Below are 19,589 nucleotides of genomic sequence, written 5' to 3'. Positions count from 1 at the left end.
TGTCTACGCCATTGCTATTTATGGTGGCAAAATTGCATTTTGACAACATTGTATGGTTTGAATAACGTACAGTATGTATCAAGGGACTTACGTCCACACGAATACTTTTCGAAAGTGCTCTCCATTTAGAAAATGATGATGTTAAGAAACTGAAAACAGCTTCCAACAAGAACATATTAGTGTGGATGTAGCCTTAGTGTAAAACAATTCAAGAATGCAAAGAATACCATGAAAGCAACATAGTAGCATGCAAAAAAATCATGGTATATTTTCTGGCACCTTTTTGTAAGGTTTGTAGCAAATAATGAGACTTAAATAAAAAAATCCCCAAAAAAGTGTCCTGGAAGAAAAAATACAAAGTTAAAAACAACAGTTGTGCAAAAACACATTGATGCAATGCCAAAAAAAAAAAAAAAAAAAAAATTCTGATCCTAAGTGCAACTCACATCTGGCAGTGCGTTCTCTTGATCTTACACTTTGATCTTGAAGCAGATTAAAAAAAAATAAAAAAAACAACTTAGTGCTTTCGTTTTAAAGGGAGAAAAGGGTGGCAAATAAGAGCAAGAATGAGGTCAGACAGAGTCAACTGTGTAAAATCTGTCTCACAGCTTTTCAAATAAGCCCCTGTGTTTCTGCAACTTTACATAAGCTCTATGTGATGTAGCAAGCTACCAATCGTCAGGACACAAAACAGACACAAATGCTTTATTTTCCCATTAGGCAGCTTGGTCTTCACGACTCATGATTGAATGACATATTATTTCATAATATACAGATTTCGCTGAAGTCCAGTGCTGACGCATTACCTCCTTGTTCCCAATGCCTCTCGAGAACCAAACAGAACTCTTAAGTCAGAATATAATGCTGAAGAATTTCCATGTGGTGCAGGAATGTAAATAATGCCGTGAAATTCACGCAGCTCACACATTCATCGAGACGCCCATTGAATTAACACAGCCCTCCCTGCCCATCTCAGAGCTCTAACACAGTATGTATTATTGTTGATTGCAGCACTGAGCTTCTCTTAGTTAACTGATCAACAGTCAGTACTTTTACACGTGCAGTTATAGTCACGCTACAGCAGTTAATTTAATCAGAATCAAATCAAATCTGAACACTGCAAAAAAAATATTTTCTTTGGAGTACCTTCCTCTTATTTTCTGGTAAAAATATCTAAACATCCATAAAGAAAAGCGACTTTCAAAATATGAATTATCTTGGGGTAAAGGAAAATTCCGGGTGTTAGGAATGCCTCTATGTGCAACCCTTTACTATGTGAGGAAATCACGCTCCAAAATTATGCAACCAAATTATATCTGAAATATACCCATCTGAATCTAAATCAGAAGCTCGGATTCAAATAGGGAAATCTGTATAAAAACCCAGCCCTTCCGAGTTTAATAAAAGTTAAGCTCAATTGACAATATTGATTAGCATAAAAAAAATCATTTTCACTGGTCCCTCCTTTTCTTTCATAAAAAGCAAGGTAAAAGTGAGGGACTTACAATAGAAGTAAATGGGGCCAATTTTTGGAGGGTTTAAAAAAGGCAGAAAGGTGAAACTTATAATTATATAAAAAGGTATTAACATTAGTTGTCCTGTTAAAAAAAAAAATGTTTATCTTTGAGCTGTAAAGTTGTTTACATCAATTTAGGGATTTAGCGTTTACGATGTCGGCATGGTAACAAAGTTGTAAAATTGGATATAACTACACCGAAAACATTAGTAAGCGATTTTATCACACTAAAGTCATGTTAAAACGTATATTGTTTCCACTTATTATTATACTTTTGAAACAGAGTATTTTAACGTTTACAGATTGGCCACATTCACTTCCATTGTAAGAGCCTCACTGTAAACCCAGTGTTTTTTTTTAAAAGAGAAGCAGGGACAAGTCTAAATAAATGTTTGTGGTAATCAACATTATGCCACAAATGCGGTTGATTAAGCTTAACTTGTATTGAACCAAAAATATACCTTTAAGTGTCACCCCAATTGGAATTCAAACAGCCAATACAATTACCAATTCCTTGGGTCTTTAATCAAGGTGCCACCAGCTGTGTAATGAAAAGTACTTCTGGAACAGAGACGGCTGAAAAAGTGGGCGGACACTGTTGTGCTCTATTATGGTCCAGTGAATGTGTATCCGTGCTTTTATGAATCCAAGCTACAATGGCATTATCTAGGTCTGTTAATCCAACTTGCAAAAATCGGACTGGTTTACATGACATTTTAAAAAGACAAATTATTAAAGTCTGTCTGAAATCAAACTTTCAAAGCGCATGTAAAAGTGCTGACTGTTGTTATTTAATAGATGACTGTTTGCTATGTTTCATAAGGAAGAATCTCACATTTCCAAATCTTGCTTTTTGTCAAGTCTCTTCCAGTCTCAATAAGTCATTTTATTCGATTTCAGGGACTCCACTAACTGTCAAAGGAACGGAGGGACTTTCCAGTGCAAACACACAAATCCAGCCTCTGAGAGCGAGCGCTGGAGTCCATCTTTGAGTTAGTCATCCCAAGTGGACATTTTTGGCGGGAAACAACCAAGTGGAGGATCTGTCCAGGAGGGAGGTCTTCACACCGTCCTTCCAGTGAAAGAAGAGTTGCGGGGGATGGAACCAAGGGAAGTAATGGTAGCTTGGCAGAGAGCCAAACCTAACGACCATAACCTACCTTTTGTTTTCCCATCTGTTGGACTATTTCCATTGGATATGAAACCAAAACAGAAGGCACAAGAGATGTAGAAGAGACTGGTGTTATTACAATGATCTGAGCCAAGTTGACCATGTCAGACAAAGTCCCAGCTTGGTCAAAACTGCTAGCTACAGAGTCTGGCCAAAACTAGGACCTAGGATTGAAGCATTCACACTACGACAACCCGCAGCTAGAATTCCCTTTTTTAGTATTGGAACTCATGCATGGACCTCTCACAACAGTCATCCTCCCAATTGTTTTTCCTGTCAAACGCAGCTCAGAATGTGAGATTTGTTAGGAAACTGTTGCAGCTGGAACACTTGTTGGCAATAGTTACCCCCAGGGAGTATATCGCTCCGGGCAGCTTCAAAAACACACCCGCCCTTCACTCACACAAGAGCGTAAACACCAAGTACTCCTCAGTGTCTTTCGCTCTCTCTCTCACACACACACACACACACACACACACACACACACACACACACACACACACACACACACACACACACACACACACACACACACACACACACACACACACACACACACACACAGCAAAGAGAGAACAACAGGGCTGGACAAATGTAGCAGCAGCTGCTGGTAGGGTTCAGATTACAGATAAAGACGTTTAGAGTCTGAAGGCAAAGCCTCTCTTCTTAATGTCCAGCCCAGGTTTCCAACTACGGTTAAAACCGCATCAAGACTCTTCAGCCACCTGGTCATGGCAAAAACAAAACGGCATGTGCTCCCAACTGGTTGTTATCTTCCAGAGAGGAAACAAGCTCCATAAAGGGTCATTAGTATAGACCATCCCTTTCAAATAACAGGATGATTTATCATATAAGTTTTATGGCTAGGATATAATTCATCACTCACACATGTTCAAACACTTTAGACTTTCAAAGTATTTTTTTTTTTTTTACTCTGAGCTAGGGCTGAAACAACTGGTCGACGTAAAAAAAAAAAATACAAAAATGTCAGTGTCGAATAGTCGTTTGATCTCATTTAACATAACATGAGATCATATGAAACTAATGATGGCGCGCCAGAGGAGCACTGCGGCTCACGCCTGATTGACGAGACGAAGAACACACAGCTCACAGTCCAGATGCACTCCAAAATGTCCAAACAGCTTCAGGTGGTGACGAACGCAATGTAAAAGGGAATTATACAAAAATACAAAATATGTAAATACAGAAGCACTCTTATTGAGAAATAAAGTGAAGCCAGAGCTGCCAGTCCGCTAAAGCAAAACTTGCATGCTCACAATTTTCTTTTTTGGTTTCTACCCTTTTCTCCCCAATTTGGCATGCCCAATTCCAATGACCTCTAGGTGGCTTGTTGAGCACTTTACCACGGAGACCTAGAGAGTGTGAAGGCTTCACGCCATTCTCCGCAGCATCCACGCACAACTCCCCTGGTGCCCCACCGAGAGAGAGAACCACATTTTAGCAACCATGAGGAGGTTAACCCAACGTGACTCTACCCACCCTAGCAACCGGGCCAACTGGTTGCTTAGGAAGCATGACTGGAGTTACTCAGCACACCCCGGATTCGAACATGCGACTCCAGGTGTGTTAGTCAGCGTCTTTACTTGCTGAGCTACCCAGGCCCCCGCATGCTCACGTCTTTGAAGGAAACAACGTGGCGTTATATATTTAATGCATCCTTAAAGTTCGAATATAAGGAAGCAGGTCATGTAAATAACTACAAACTCCAAAACTAATATTTCTCTGTGCGGTCAATGCTGCTTCTATGAGTTGCATGAAGTGAACCGATCTAAGAAGGAATGACTGAAACTGCACCTGGCTGATACACACTCGGTCGCAGGGACGCTCGTCACTCGTGCATGCTTGTTGCAGTTAGATTATAACGTTATGGCTCGTGATAATATGAATCATAATGTGTCACTATGTGTGTGTCACCTGAGGTGACACTTTTGCTCAGAACCCCCTTTTCATTTCTGACCCTGGTCCTAAACAATGCTGCCAAAATGTGACCCAATCATTTATATCTCCTCAAAGTTAAATGGTTTAATTCCCAGAGCAATTTGTAGATTTGTTGGATGGGTTCACAAAAAATACAAATCAGTGATTGAAGCATTTTTCACACTTTCGTGTCTGATCATGTTACTGCAGCAGCAGTCAAAATTTGAACATGTTGGAAGGAACTTATTTACGTGGGCTCAAGAGTGACAAAAATAAGATAACCTGCTTTTTAGCTCATTGGCTTTGAAGGTCTGCCTTTTAAAACCACAGAGTGTTTATGGTCTTTAGACACAAGCCCACACACCAGGAACTAGCCACCATAAAACCATTGGGTGGCCAACTTGAAGAACATGCCTCTTTGCAACAGCTCAGATCAACCTAGTTTGACCAACACAGAGAACTGTTCTGGCACCACACGGGTTTCATTACATTCATAATACATAGGAAGTCACAAGATATTTTCTTATACATGCTACATGCAATCACTCCCTTTGTTTTACCACTTAAAAAGCCAGGAACAATTTATACAATAAACATCAGCATACAGCTAATGTAGATATATTAAGGTCCAGAAATGCGACTGGGCTGCATGATCTCACACGCTCAATATAGCATCTGTTGGATGCTAATTTCACCTAACACAAAGAAAGATTTAGGCCAGAAACCTTTACGCGCATATGTGTTGTGCATTCTGAAATGTGTACTTGCATTAACAAACCTCAGTACTCAAGGGGGTGATAGTTATGTTCAAATGCAATGACATTAAACTGGATATGTTATTATTCAGGTAGCTAGCTATAAATGTGTTGACAGTAACTGTAAATTACTCAGCCATGACTGTAGTTGATCGGAAAGAGAAAACTGGCTGTTGAAGACGACAACAAAGTTAACGTCCACTCTAGCACCGCATGTCGGAATGCAAAGACGTGTGACTTTGAGCTTGCGTTAGGGATGCACAATTAACCAAATAAACAATGGGGATTACAAGTACGGCTGCCGCAAATAACTTTGGTGAAAAGTGTCCATTACAGCTTTCCATTTAGGTTCGGTTGCGTCAAATGTTCTATTTACAACAATCATTTCTGTAGTGATTGAGGGTTGTAACTAATCAGAGACATATCGTTTGTGAGCATGAATGCAGTGGCAAATCAGAAGCTTTTAAATTTGGATATAGTTGATGTGATGTTAAAGACATTTGATGGTTTTTAATAAAGAATTTCCACAGTAGTGAAGGTCAAGCTGAGCTCTGTCTTCCAAGCAAACATTGTCAGCTGCTGAAGATTCAACTATTCCAAACAGTTTTGTTTAAAAGCAATCTTCTGGGATAGAGACAGGGAACTTGAGCAGAGACATCTCCTCGACTAGGACCATTAGCTTGTCAGAGGGTAAACACTTTTGGTCTCAACACATCTCATTCTCTCTTTCCAACTACCTTGCATTTTTCCCCTCTCTCTTTCACTCCACCTCCTTTATCATGCTCATTCAATCTCTTGCTTTCTTCCCGTCTCTCAGTTTAGCTCTAATAAATTCTACCCTACTCCTCCAATAACTTCCTCTAACTTCCTCTCTGGCTCAACACTCAGGAAACAATCAGAGCGGTTGAAGAGACTGAAAGAGAGAGAGAGAGAGAGAGAGAGAGAGAGAGAGAGAGAGAGCGCTCGTAGACAGATGAGAATGTTAAAACTTAGAGAAAGGCAATGATTTTACAGATATAACACATTTTTAAACTAAGAGCACCAAATACACTCATACAATAATCCTGGAAACAGGCATTCAATGAATGGCGCTTCCCTCTGGAGGGAATGCAAGACAGCTAGACATGAATCTCAAGGATATTGACAGCTTATGATTTCTGGGTTTTCACATTATCCGTCAAAGAGACTTTCCAGGATGTCGACTGCTTTCAGACCTCACCACATGGTTTACTCGAGTTCTGATTCAGTCAGCAGAGGAAAGACTGACACAAAGCATTGCGTGTGAGCCAGAGGACTCACTCGGTAAAGTCTGATTCAGCACTTTCCTCGGAAAATCTTCAGCCGAATTTGTGAGGGAGTGCTCATGCCTGACTTGGTCATTTAGTGGCTAAGGCTAGGCCTGGTGCCAAACCCTATGAAAACCGAAAAGACACGCATAAAGAGACAAATGCTCACAGGCCTCTCGGGACGGTAATAAGAGGCCCCATGTACTGAACTCAACATTTTGAGTCACACTTCTACAGCAGAGAGAAAGACACAGATACCATCTACTCAACTCCAAACAAATTATATTTGCAAACTGACTTCTAGAGTATTAAAATGGCCCACTAATGATTAGAGATTTCCAGAACAATTATGGCAGATGTAAGCAGATAAACCACCTGTACAGACAAATTCATTAGCAAGATTTTAAATTCTTCATGTCTGTCAGTAAATCTCCAAATGAAGAGTAGTTGCTTTTTATAATACATAAAAATAAAACTTAAATTTTTACATTCTCTGAAAGAAAATTGGATTGTACTTGTGTAAAACAAATATAGGGTATTGTGGGTGGGTGGCACGGCTTTGCTACATGTTTGCTTAAGGTAAAAGTATACTTCTGATTTCCGCTTACCGCTAGCTTATGTCTCGCACACAGTCCGTTTGATGCAAATTTATATTCTCCGCACACAACCCAGTTTTTCTAGATACGCAAATAGTTTGTGTCTTTGTGCACCTGGCGTCAACGGTGCTAAAAGAGCAGTCAAAGTGCATGTGCACGGAGCGCGTCCATACGGCCTTCTGGTCAAAGTGTATACTTTGAAAGGCTGAGTGCTTGATCGTACGCAAGATGGAATGGCACACAAAAAACCAAAGTACATCCCAGTGTATTCTGGTCTGTTTTAGCGCATTGCTTCGCGGTTGCTAGGATGTTCTGGGTGATATTACTATGGCTTTGCTAGGGTTTTAAGGGCGGTTGCCACACCGAGTCCCTAAATATAGCTTTATATAGCCCCCACCATTACCACAAATTATATATATATATATATATATATATATATATATATATATATTCAGATAATTAAAATGCTTTATATTCCTGTAGCAGAAGAGTTAATCATTAACGCGTTAAATCCACAGCCCTAATATATATATAAATATTAAGTATTTACACATCATAATAGCACTCTCTTGGTACTTGCTCTTTTTGCTGTATTGTGTTACAGTCATGAGCATCATTACTGAAAACAATAGTAATAGTAAAATGTCCAGATGCTTACACAAATAAAATTTGGGGGTAAAATGTGCTTGAGTGTCTTGAAAATAATGTCACAATACAAATAAATCTTAATTTTCCTTCAAAAGGCTTAATTTCCTTCATGCAAAATATATTTAATATACATTTTTATATTGATTTGGGCATAAATATGACAAGAACCTTCTTAGCAAACAATATCAAACATACTGAAAAGTCAAAAGAGGGAATACAATCCACCACAAAAGAAGACTAAAATAAATAATCTACTTGTTTTTCCAATTTGGGATATTAGATTAGACCTCAGGTGCATGTGTGTATGGAGCGTAGTGGACTGCTGTGTGAACTTGCTGCCACAAACAGTTGGTTTCAAGAACAACTGGAAAATTTAGCAACTTCAGACAGACAGAAACAAAGGCTATACTGTTCTAGCCCATAGCTCGCCCCTCCCACAAGTCGAAAGGCCACAGAGAAGCCAAAAAGCTTATCTGCCAATGCCTCACACAGGAAATGTATGTAAACAAGAGTCTTGGGAATAAGCGTTAATTTTCAGCACAATGTAAACACACTTTCATAGGCAGCCTCTCCATCATAATTAATAAAGCATAGCGACACATTGTGTGTGTTTTGGCATACGTCTCGCCACAGGCTCCTTCAACCATGACGTGGAAAAAAAGTATTTAATTTAAAAAGGAAAATTTTAATTTTTGGGAACTGAAGACCACATAAAAAGTTTCCTTCTGCAAATACAGTCTGGTAAAGTGGCAAAACAGCAGTGCATCATATTGGATGTGAAATGCACATTCTTAAAGAGTAAAATCTCTCTTGGTTCTCCTCTTTTTATCTCCATTTCCCTTAAATGCTCAAACACACACATACAGAGCAAGATATTTGTTCAGAGCTCTGTTGACAGGCAGGTAAGTGGTCACCATTTGGAGAGCCACTTCTGTGGTGGGTGCTAAAAGGCCGCTTCAGTCTGCACAAATGGAAAGAGGCTCATTACACTCTCAGCTGGGCCCTTAACACAAACCAGCTAAAGGAACTGTCAACTGGCCAGCAACATAAACACACACGGCACAAACAATTTGCTCCAATCACACATGCTCGCTATTTAAAATAAGATATGCCTGTGACCTGGGGGGAAAAAAAAAAGTTTCATTATTTCTTCATCTAGATTAGAACATTGCGGGTGTACGTGATTTTCCATGCTAAATGAGTCCAGAAGATGATTGCAAACTTCAGGCCAGGTTTGGGTGCAGGGAGTGAAATCTCAGCGCAAGAACAAACAAATCATTAAAACTGATTTGTTAGCCAATTAAACATAAAGCTCTATTTAGCACGGGAGAGCAAAAGGAGACACCGAAATGGTGCATTCCCATTCGCCAAAGCCTGACAGTGGAGGGAGTTCGGGGTTGGTTGTGATGTCTGAAAATGGGAACAGCAAATTTGCAACTGAACAACAATGTGGAGCATTGCAGATGCCATAAAAGGCAATACGTGGCAATGGTTCAAAAATCACAAAAACCTTAAGTGTAGTTGCAATGCACAGATGTGTTGCGCTAAAATAAACCTCAATATGAGGGATTTTCAGACAACAATGCAAAATTACCTTTTTGGCTATATTATTGCAGAAAATCACCCCCTGTTCCAATAAATCACCCAAAAACCTTCTTCAATACAAGAACAACAGTCACTACAAACTCAAATGAACCAAGAGCAAAGAACAAGAAGATTATGAATCAGTCTGACAAGACGAACCAAAGCCTTTGAGTTTGCTAAAAGCAGAGCGGAGCACATCAACTTATAAATGAATTGCACTGTCAAAATAAAAAGAACGATGTATTTGCTTAAAAAACAAACTTGCTTTTCATGTCACATTTACTTCTAAAACACTATCGGTTAGGTTAACACATTGGTTTAGGGTAAAGATGTCTGTTTCGTTCACCTCTCATTTGCTTTCAGGACACTATTGGATAGATTTAGGGTTGCACAGTATCCCGATGCTACGGTAGCATCTCGGTACTACAGCGTTTAAATACTGGCGGTGCCACAGTATTTGTTTTAAACAGTAGTACCGTCAATAAGGTAATACCCGCAAGTTGTGTTGTATGTGCGGTAGTAAATATTATATTCGCTAAAGCCTTCATTTGAATCAGACCTACAGCGTGTCTGCAATAACAATAAAATGTAGTTTTTTTGAGTGGCATCACCTTCACGTAGTGCCCTTTAACAGCGCAAAATGCAGTTTAGAATTTGCCCCTTATACGGTATTGTTTATTTCTCAATGTGTGGTTTTCCCATGCTTCAAACGCACACGACTGAATCCCAGCGTGATCATTTGGTGGTTGCGTCTCCTAATGGATTCAAATAAAACTTTTGAGAGTGAGAGGCTTTTTTAAAAAAATAAAAATGATTTAATATAGCAAGATTTGGAATTATGTTGGGTTTTGCCTGATGAGACTGGGAAAACCCATCTGCTGTAAATGTCTACAGAGATTTCAAGCCAAAGGGAGAAACACCAGCAACCTTATTAAACAACTTCTGACCCATCCCACTGCCTCTGCAGAATACACAGTTTAGTGCCACTTCATTTAACCGATAGGCTTTCTTAACATTTACAGATTCTATGAAAAAAATATATATATATATATATATATATATATTTATTATTTTTTTTTTTTTAAATCAAACGTTGCACTCATTTTATTTTTTCCATTTACAAATGCATGGTGGTGGTAACTTCCTCCTTATGATTAGATCACGTCCCCAAGGCGTGTGATCAAACCGGTGTGTGTGTAATCTGCATTTGCACTGCTATTTACCAGGAGAGGGGAGCAGAAGCAGTTGTAATAATGAAACAACCGCTCTAAACTGTTTTTCTCTTGTTACAATATCTATATTTTTATGTTACCAACATCCAAATAATCACAGAATAGAACAAAAATGTAAAGCCATTGCCGTTTGAATTGGCTGTTTTGATGTGGCGAAGAGCTTTTTTTTTTACACATCAAATTAAGAATGTATTAGGTAACAAGTTAGTCCATTTGAGCCTTCTCCCTGTTCATCAATCAGCTATTTTTACCTCTTCCGGACCAACAAGTGGAATGGTTAGTTTCTAATAATCACTTCTGCAATGACAAAATGCATTATGAATGAGCACACTCTCATATGGTATTGTGATCCTTTAGCTGGTATAGTATTGAAAGATACGATTATGGTATTGTGACAACCCTAGTTAGACTTAGGTTAAAATTTTCGGTTAAGGAGGTACGTTTTACTCATTAAAACCTCCACCTTATAGTCTCCTAAAAATGTTGTCCAATTATGACACCATTTCACTCGCTTTTGGAGCCCCCCAGCTGGACATTTCACTGGGAAACTGCAGCAAAACATTTTCGGTGGATAAAACACCATTCTGATGTTGATAAGAGGTGTGAACATAGCAGAATCATTGCGTTTTTTCAAACAAATAACTAACAAGTGTCACCAAAAAAAAAGGTTTGAATTTACACGATTTAATCATGTACATCGTTTCCACATGAATCAACTAAGTTACATCAACATTAATTCTATGTCAGAAAATCTGATTGGCTCGCTAAATCTTAACACAATTGAATACATTTATTTTTAAATGACCCAATTAAGCAGCCTCAAAATAATTTGTGTCCCTAACATGATTTATGTATTCAGTTTTACATAATATTTTTGTGGTCACTGCTGATTTATTGGGAAAATTCCAATAAAAATTAATCATATCTATTCCATACTCACTCTAAAGCACAGAGCTTGTGATGTGGTCACTATGAAGGGAGCATGGTAATACTACACGTACCCTTCACTAACAGTCTTGCGGTAAGGCCCTTCATGAAAAAGTTAATTTTCTTTAGTTTGGAATGACCCTTTGAGTGGTGTTCCCTTCCCGCAGTGCCCTTCAAGACCGCAAAAATGCAGTTTGGAAAACACCCATTACATGAGGTTATGCTAGTTAGCATTTAACATAATTCTGCTAGCTATGAAGAAAGCCAAGTAATAATTGCTCCCTTAGTAAAGCAAAATGGAGTATGTTTTTCTGTGTACACTTCCTCAACCTTGGCAAAAAGCTTGACTCTTCACCACAATGGCAACCCCAAAATCAATTCTAAATCCCAAAATACAACATTATACACTATTAAATATAATGCATGTTGGTGAACATACTTGATTGGTTCATGTTCACATGGTGACTACATAATCTAATAGAGTGCACATTTTAAAGAATTTCATTAATGAAAAGGAAAGAAAACAAGTTTAGAAGAGAATCACCATTTTGATGTGTAAATCACAAATAACATGATTTAGTAAATCGGACAACAAGCGCTTTCCATTTTTTTAGTGTGGACATGGTCTTAAATTTGCTCTATGACACTAATATTACTGAGCTAACCTTGTTTGTCCAAATGAGTGACTTCTCAGAGACTATACAAATGGTGGAATTTCTATTTAGGTAGGTTATACATGTAGGTTTTAAAAGACGTCTTCTTACCGTAGTGACTTACAGTAAAGTGCACATATCACATAAGTGGCAAATACCAGGGAAGTTAGCTGAGAATACACATCACAGGTTAAGCTACAAACATCCTGTAACAAAATTAAGAAATGTTTAGTATCTCTCTAGTTTAATGTTAGTTACTTGGTGAAACATTGCCATTGAATATTCTAAATAAAATACAGCAATACAAGTACATGCTAACCTCAAAGATAAAACAAGGTGTTTGAGTGTGAGACCTTACAACATTTGCAGCCTCAGTGTCCAACATAGTCCATTTCAACTTTAATAAGCCAAACGCATTGGGTTTACTAGGGTAATCTGGGAGACATCGGTTAATGTGGGACAACTAACCTCTGGTGTGTGCATCTCTTGCTCCATTACAAACAAGTCAAGGATAATATGGCAAAATTGTAATTGGTCTGTGATTACCAAGGTTCCCACACTTTTCAACCAATACATTTTCATATAGTAGTGATTACTGGATAAAGTGGATTTTTAAAAATACTTCTATAAGCAACGAACTCACAAATTGCAACTTCTAGCTAATTAAATCGTTTAGATCTGAGCATATATGAATATTCATTATAAAAATAAAAGTATAGAAATCTCAATAAGAATCCTTGATATTTACATCACTGTGTAAACCTTCGAATGAGGTCTCATTTGTTAGTGATAAAGTGTTGGTGTAGCATGCCCTAAAAAATGCCCCAGAATGCCCTAATTCACCCTACTTCCACAGACCAACCCATACAAATATAGAGAATTCTGTCTAACTTGCCACAAACTTCCCACTCATTATTTTTACATGCAAACGAGCTTGTTATTTGCCACAAATTATGGACCCCTTTTAAACGTCCGGGTTTTGGAACGCAGAAGCAGACGATTGCAGGGTAAAATTCGATAACGGTGAATAGGAGTGGATGGGAGACCACAGCAAATATACATTTTGTTTACACATTTAATCTGACATCAAAAGAAAAACACCACTATTACATTTCCACAACTTTCCAAATTAAGAAAGCTGAAAAATGGCAAATTTAGTGTCACCCCTCAGCAGCTGCATTAGAAACCTCATTGCATCTGCGGCAACTCGTTTTTTTTTTTGTTTTTTTACTAATTCCAAGATATTATAATAAAAAGTCTAATGTTATAAATATACGCTAAATAAATAAAAAAACTGCAAATGCAAAAGTTTGCTCGATATTCGCTGCTAAATAAGGCAGAAACGTGTCATTACTGTCTGTGAAAAAGAGTCCATATCCAGACGTTTGCAGTTAAGTTTGCCAGAAATCTCAAATATTTGTAAGGGAACTCACAAGCATGGCATCTGTTTTTGGACCAATAAGAAAGAAAAAGTCAAACAAAACAACAAGGATTTGGCTCCAACTGAGCTAATTAGCCAATGGACAAATGTTGTAAAACAAAACAGACAATAAAAAAAAAAAAAGCCAAAAGGCCAGTACAATGCACTCAATAAATGGTGATAAAGTCTAAAAGGTGCACTCAGTCACTTTTTGTCTGTGTCATCTTGGACTTACAGTGCCACCTAGTGGCGTGGATGCAGCATCATTCAAAATCAATAGTTTTAAGTTACAGATGCCACAGTAGAAATTCACTATTCAAAATCAGCCATGAAAGTGTCCAATAACAAGACGGTTACTGAGATTAATCGAGTAGTATTCAGCTAGTCATGTGATTCTAAAATGGCAGCCCCTATGAGGGCACCCCACTCCCATGTATAATAAAACAGCTTTTATAAGGTTACTGATATGACTAGAATCCTCATCTCATGTGAGTGCTCATGATTTTATCCGTATGTTTCAAAATTACAATTCATTTCTTTAAGAGCAAAACTTTTTAAATGGGGAAAGAATTACTGAGTGCACCTTTAAGAAGTCTGATATATCGGCCTACACTACAGTCTGTAACACTCAAAGAGAATCCGCATGGATTACCAACAGTCATTTGATCAAAAACAAGGTTTTCTAAACAAATTGTATGAACTGGAACACAATTTAACCTAGAAACTACTTGACCCACATCAGGCTGGATTTTGACCTTTTTTGACAGGCTTGGAGAGCTAAGAACAGTAGGCCCAGCCTTCCTTAAAGGAGGTAGGAAACAACCCAAACCAGACAGCAGAACTTGAAGAAGCAGTTTGGGCTGAACTATCGAAATGGAACCTGAAGTGCAGCATTTCTTTTCAACGAAACCTGCTCATTAATAGTAAGTCAGCCGAACAATGACGGTTTGGATACCATCATGCAAAACACCTGCATATCTGTGGGACGCACTAAACAGTATTTAAATTATTATAAATACAAACAACTATAAATATTTAGGTCTTACCCACTCACCCAGAAAAAAATAAATAACTGTAAAATACAAATTAAAGGAAATATTATTTTAATCAAATCGAGAATTCGTTAATAAATACATCTGAGTACGCGGGGAAGTTAACAACGTCACGACGTTGACGTTGATTAGTTGACGAAATGTATCGTTTTTTATATATATATATTTTTTTTTATTAACGAATAAATATATTTGTATTTATTTATTTTTTAAGAATAACCAATGGTTAATAAATAAAAAATTAAATTACAAAAGAAAAGAAAAACGTTTTTTTTTTTTTTTTTTGACAAACAAGTTTCAATGACAGGATAAATGAATATGATAGAAGCCTGAATGCCAACATGGACGTTTTTAAAACAGTAGGCGTAGTATGCTTAAATATCATAGTAAGACGTGTCTTTAAACTTACAACATAGGTTACTGAGTCAACTTCTTACTGTGTATTTCACATCACATTTGTAAATTCAATTTTGAGATCTATTTCTCTACGTCACGTCACCAATGTGATTGGAATCACTACAATATTAAATAATGAAACTTTTCTGAGCCTGTTAAAAATTTGGTCAGTGTGACAAACATAATAACACACTTACCTGTTAACGTAAAGGAGTGATCGATCTCTCCAAACACGATTCTCGTCTCTTTCTCCGTCCTCCCGTCAATTCTCTGGAAAAATAAAATCTCTTATTTTCAAAGACAAGAGTTTGTAAAATCGTGTTATCAACGTCAAAAAGAGCTTGTGCAGGAAAGCATGACATTTTCAACGTGCAACAATGGGAGCGGTAGATGAAACAATGATTTTAAACTTAAAAGTCTTGTTCAAAGATGTTTAAGCAAAACAAGTTCGCGGCTATCACTCTAAAATTGCCTTCCAAACTTTCACACATGCACAATTACAACATATCCACGCGGAATTGTGTCCCTCATCCCACCCAACGCAGGGAGTTCCGAGGAAAAATGCGAAATATGACAAAGATCCGAAAACTTCGCTAGAGCGGCATGAAATCCGCGACAAAAAAGCGACCAGACAAAGGGAACGAGTGAACGTAAAAAACTCACCTTTATTGGGAAAAACCTCTACCGATATGAAAAGGACGAGGTTTAATTCTTTAAAGTTATATTTATCTTGGTGCTATTGTTTTCAGTAATATTTCTCCGGGTTTGACAGTAAAGGTGGAATGCGAAGTATGGGTTTGGTATGAAATTCACGCACTTCAGTGGGAAAACGAAGGAGGGAAAAAAGTTCAAGGAGGGGCCAGTGTGCGCGTCAATCAACAGGACTTGGGGCGGGGACTTCTCCATACGCCCCTCCCATTTGAGCTGCAAAGAAGAAAAGAAGCCACACTTGGGCCATTGTACAGACAAAAGTTCTCAATGCGACACCAACGTTAGATTCATGTAATTATTTATTAGGGTCCAAGCACTGAAAGTGCGGAGGCCCTATTGTTCTCTTAAGAATTATTATTATTATTATTATTATTAGGGCCCAAGCACTGAAAGTATTATTTTTCTTTACTCAGATTCTTTTCAAGGTTTATGGTACTTTTGGGGTACTTAACATGTGTGAAAACTCTTAAAAGTTTGCACACACATTAGAGTCGTTGGCCATTGGGGCTTGGCAAAGTTGGCACCACCTAAAAGATGAGCATGTTCGGGGGGGCTCTGTAGCGCATCCCTTTTGAGCTACTGTCATCAAACTTTGTACACATATAGATCTCGTCAAGCCGGACAACTTTTGTGTTGACAGTCATAAGCTCCGCCCAACAGAAAGTTGGCCATTTTGGATTGTTTGAAAAATGCATGCCCTGGAATTTGAAATACTCCTAAGGATTTAATGTTACAGGTACCAAATGTGGGCGACATCATACCAAGACATTGATGATGCTAAATTGTGAATGGATTTTTGATATAGTGAACGGTGTTGCCATGGTGACACGATAAATTAATCAGTGTTGCCATGGCATGTATATTCACATGTTTTTGATGTACTTGACATGCTTGAATATTCATGGCCTTATTGCAGACACAGAGTTGCAGACATTAGTCCTGGGCAACAGTTAACACATGGGCGTGGCTGAGGAGCTCTCTAGCGCCACCTTTTGACAAAAGTGGTGGGGTCAGTTTCTTCTACGGTCACCAAACTTGTGACGTATATTGTTCACATTAAGCCAGATAACTTTCAAAATTACAGTCATTAGCTCCACCCAACAGGAAGTCGGCTATTTTGGATTGAATGTTTATTTTTTTTTAAATTGTAGGCCCTGAACTTTTGAATACTCCTCCTCATGTGACTGGCACCAAACTTAGGCAATATTATACCAAGACATTCGTTAGAATAATGTCAAGACATTGCTGACGTAAAATTGTAAAGGGATATTTGATATCTAAAATACTGTTGCCATTGCAAGTGAAAGCAGTTTTTAAAGTAAAATAAAAACGTTTATTGCAATGAAAATGTACAGCACAAATGTATTAATATAATGTATAAAATATAATAAAAATATTAACTGAAATGTAAAATTACTAGAAAATCAAAGCCATATGTCTAACCCAGTTTTGAGTGGCAATTACCTTGAGACACCATACCAGAAATGTCCAACAGATCCATTGTTGAAAGATTCCCAAATTACCACTTCTCTGTCCCTGTAGGATATTTGCGAGTTGTGTCTAGAAGAGATCCCTCTTTCGTACGTTAAGTATGTGTAACTGCGTTCTTCAGTTAACTATGTTTATCAAAAGAACGGCAGATAAAGTTAAAGATCCGTTTAAGATGGCTACAACGTCACTCTCATGAACTGCTTTTCATTTTAAACAATCTAAGCATTATGAGAATATAATCGAGAATGGCCGTTGATGTATATACTAATATACTACTAACAGTATTAATATTAACAAGATAAAACAAAAATTCTGAATAAATAATTTGTAATAATAAATTATATATTTAATTATACATATACAACAAATTTTCCTTTTATCTACACCCATAAAAACATTTGAGCATATTTTTTTTTATTGAATTACCTAATATTTAACCGAAAAAATGTATTCAATTAAATATTATTATAAAAGGCATGTACATAATAATGTATATAACTTGTAGTGCTTTTAGTCAGTTTAGTTTTTGTCAACTATTCATTTTTATTGGTTTTTTCAATATCATTTGAAAACGTCTATATAATAAGATTTAAGATTTCTAATAAGATTTAAATGGTCTATAACTACATTTAAAACTATTTGAAACACTTAAGTACATTTTTGTTTCTATTACCTGTAATAATCTATGTGGTTTGAGACTCTTAGGAGGCCATCACCATCTTCACCATCTTCATCATCTTCCAGGAATTTTAATAGAATCCATTCAACATTCCAGAGCGATGAGTGTGAACGGCAAAACCTCTTCATCACCACTGTCTCAGGAGAGCACAACAGTCAAAGTGTGTGATGTAATACTCTGGAAGCGAGCCTAAGATTATAATGCTCATTCTGTTTTATGTACTGCATTAACACACATCTTTATAGGCACAGAGCTCCGTCTATTGGTCAAACAGGAAACATGTGATTACAGTGCATAGTAAAGGTTAACTAAGCCAAGTTAGAATATTACAACAAGGCAATGGTGACAAAACAGAGAAGCTTTGAAACTTAATCATCTATCACAGCAAATACGTGGTAAACCTTTTAAGACCTACAAGTTTGAACAACCAACCGAGCAGGCTGGGACAGATCAGATCCCTGGTCTGGCCTGGGGCTGCTGGTTCAAAGAATGGTCTCCAGTGTAATATCACAGCTAAAGCTGACTTTAAGGCGATAATAGTTCCAGAGAGACTTTAATTCTTGCGCAATGCATTCATTCATTTGACCCCTTACAGTGGCTGTACTGTAAGATCTATATTTTCTACCTGGTTAGTTTTAAAGAGGAATTTAAAGTCAACATGGCGACTGGCATTTGCAACACATTTAACTTCTAATGTGAGTGATTCATTTCAGAGAAACATGGGGCTAGACTTGATTTAATAATAATAATAAATAATAATAATAATAATAATTTTAAGTCCCTTGTAAAACAATACCCTAAACTTATTTAGGGCACATTTTTACAAACACTTTTATTTAAATTAAAATTATTGCATTTTCCTACTTTTACATCCAAATAAATACAAATAGAGGAACATATTTCTATTGGATTTAGACAATTATGGGTTGTCATCAAATACATTCTACTGTATGTTATACAAGTAATATTTGTTAAAAGTAGACTAATGGTATATAAAAGGCAAAACAAAACAATTATACACCAAATGTTTAATAAACACTTGACAAAAAAATGTGTTCACTTCGTCAGTGATGTCAAGAAAAAGTCCTGGTCCTATTTGACTCGAAATTCAAAGAAATAAATAAGAAATTGTATTTTGTCCGTAGAAAATACAGCCTACTTTTAGGGCCATAACATTATTTACATTATTAATTTGTTTTTGTGACAGTTACAGCACATTTCACCCCCCAATTCTCATTAATGCAATGTGGAAAAACTGGGAAAAAAACCTGTATTGCATTTGTACATCTAGTACAGTAATACTCCCTTGGCACTGCCTTTCATTTTTGCTGATTTTAATAAAAACTAATTGTAAATCAGAAATTTTTTTACTGTAAAACAGTAAAATATGTCAGTGTTACGGTAATGAGAATTATCATTGAAAACCATTTGTAAAAGTAAAATGTCCGGATGTGTTACAGTAATGACAGTTCGTGGGTAAAATGTGATTATGTGTCATGAAAACAATGTCAGAAAGCAAATAATCTTAAAGGAA

General features: G+C 37.2%; 1 protein-coding gene across 6 annotated transcripts in view; it reads right to left on the bottom strand.

The window, feature by feature from the left end:
• The window catches only part of tead3b (TEA domain family member 3 b), a 55,158-nt gene extending 39,171 nt beyond the window's left edge, over window positions 1-15,987 (bottom strand). For all 6 annotated transcript variants that reach the window (XM_052141624.1, XM_052141628.1, XM_052141626.1 and 3 more), the window contains exons 1-2: window positions 15,838-15,987; window positions 15,372-15,444 (exon numbers count right to left, since the gene is read on the bottom strand). The gene's annotated coding sequence lies outside the window, so the exon portion shown is untranslated. The remainder of the gene's footprint in view (window positions 1-15,371; window positions 15,445-15,837) is intronic.
• Between the last annotated feature and the right edge of the window lie 3,602 nt (window positions 15,988-19,589).

This window comes from Xyrauchen texanus, chromosome 13 (assembly GCF_025860055.1).
Source record: "Xyrauchen texanus isolate HMW12.3.18 chromosome 13, RBS_HiC_50CHRs, whole genome shotgun sequence".
Classification (NCBI taxonomy): domain Eukaryota; kingdom Metazoa; phylum Chordata; class Actinopteri; order Cypriniformes; family Catostomidae; genus Xyrauchen; species Xyrauchen texanus.
Note: the sequence above shows the minus strand (reverse complement) of the source record. Positions and strands in the feature narration are given on the sequence as shown.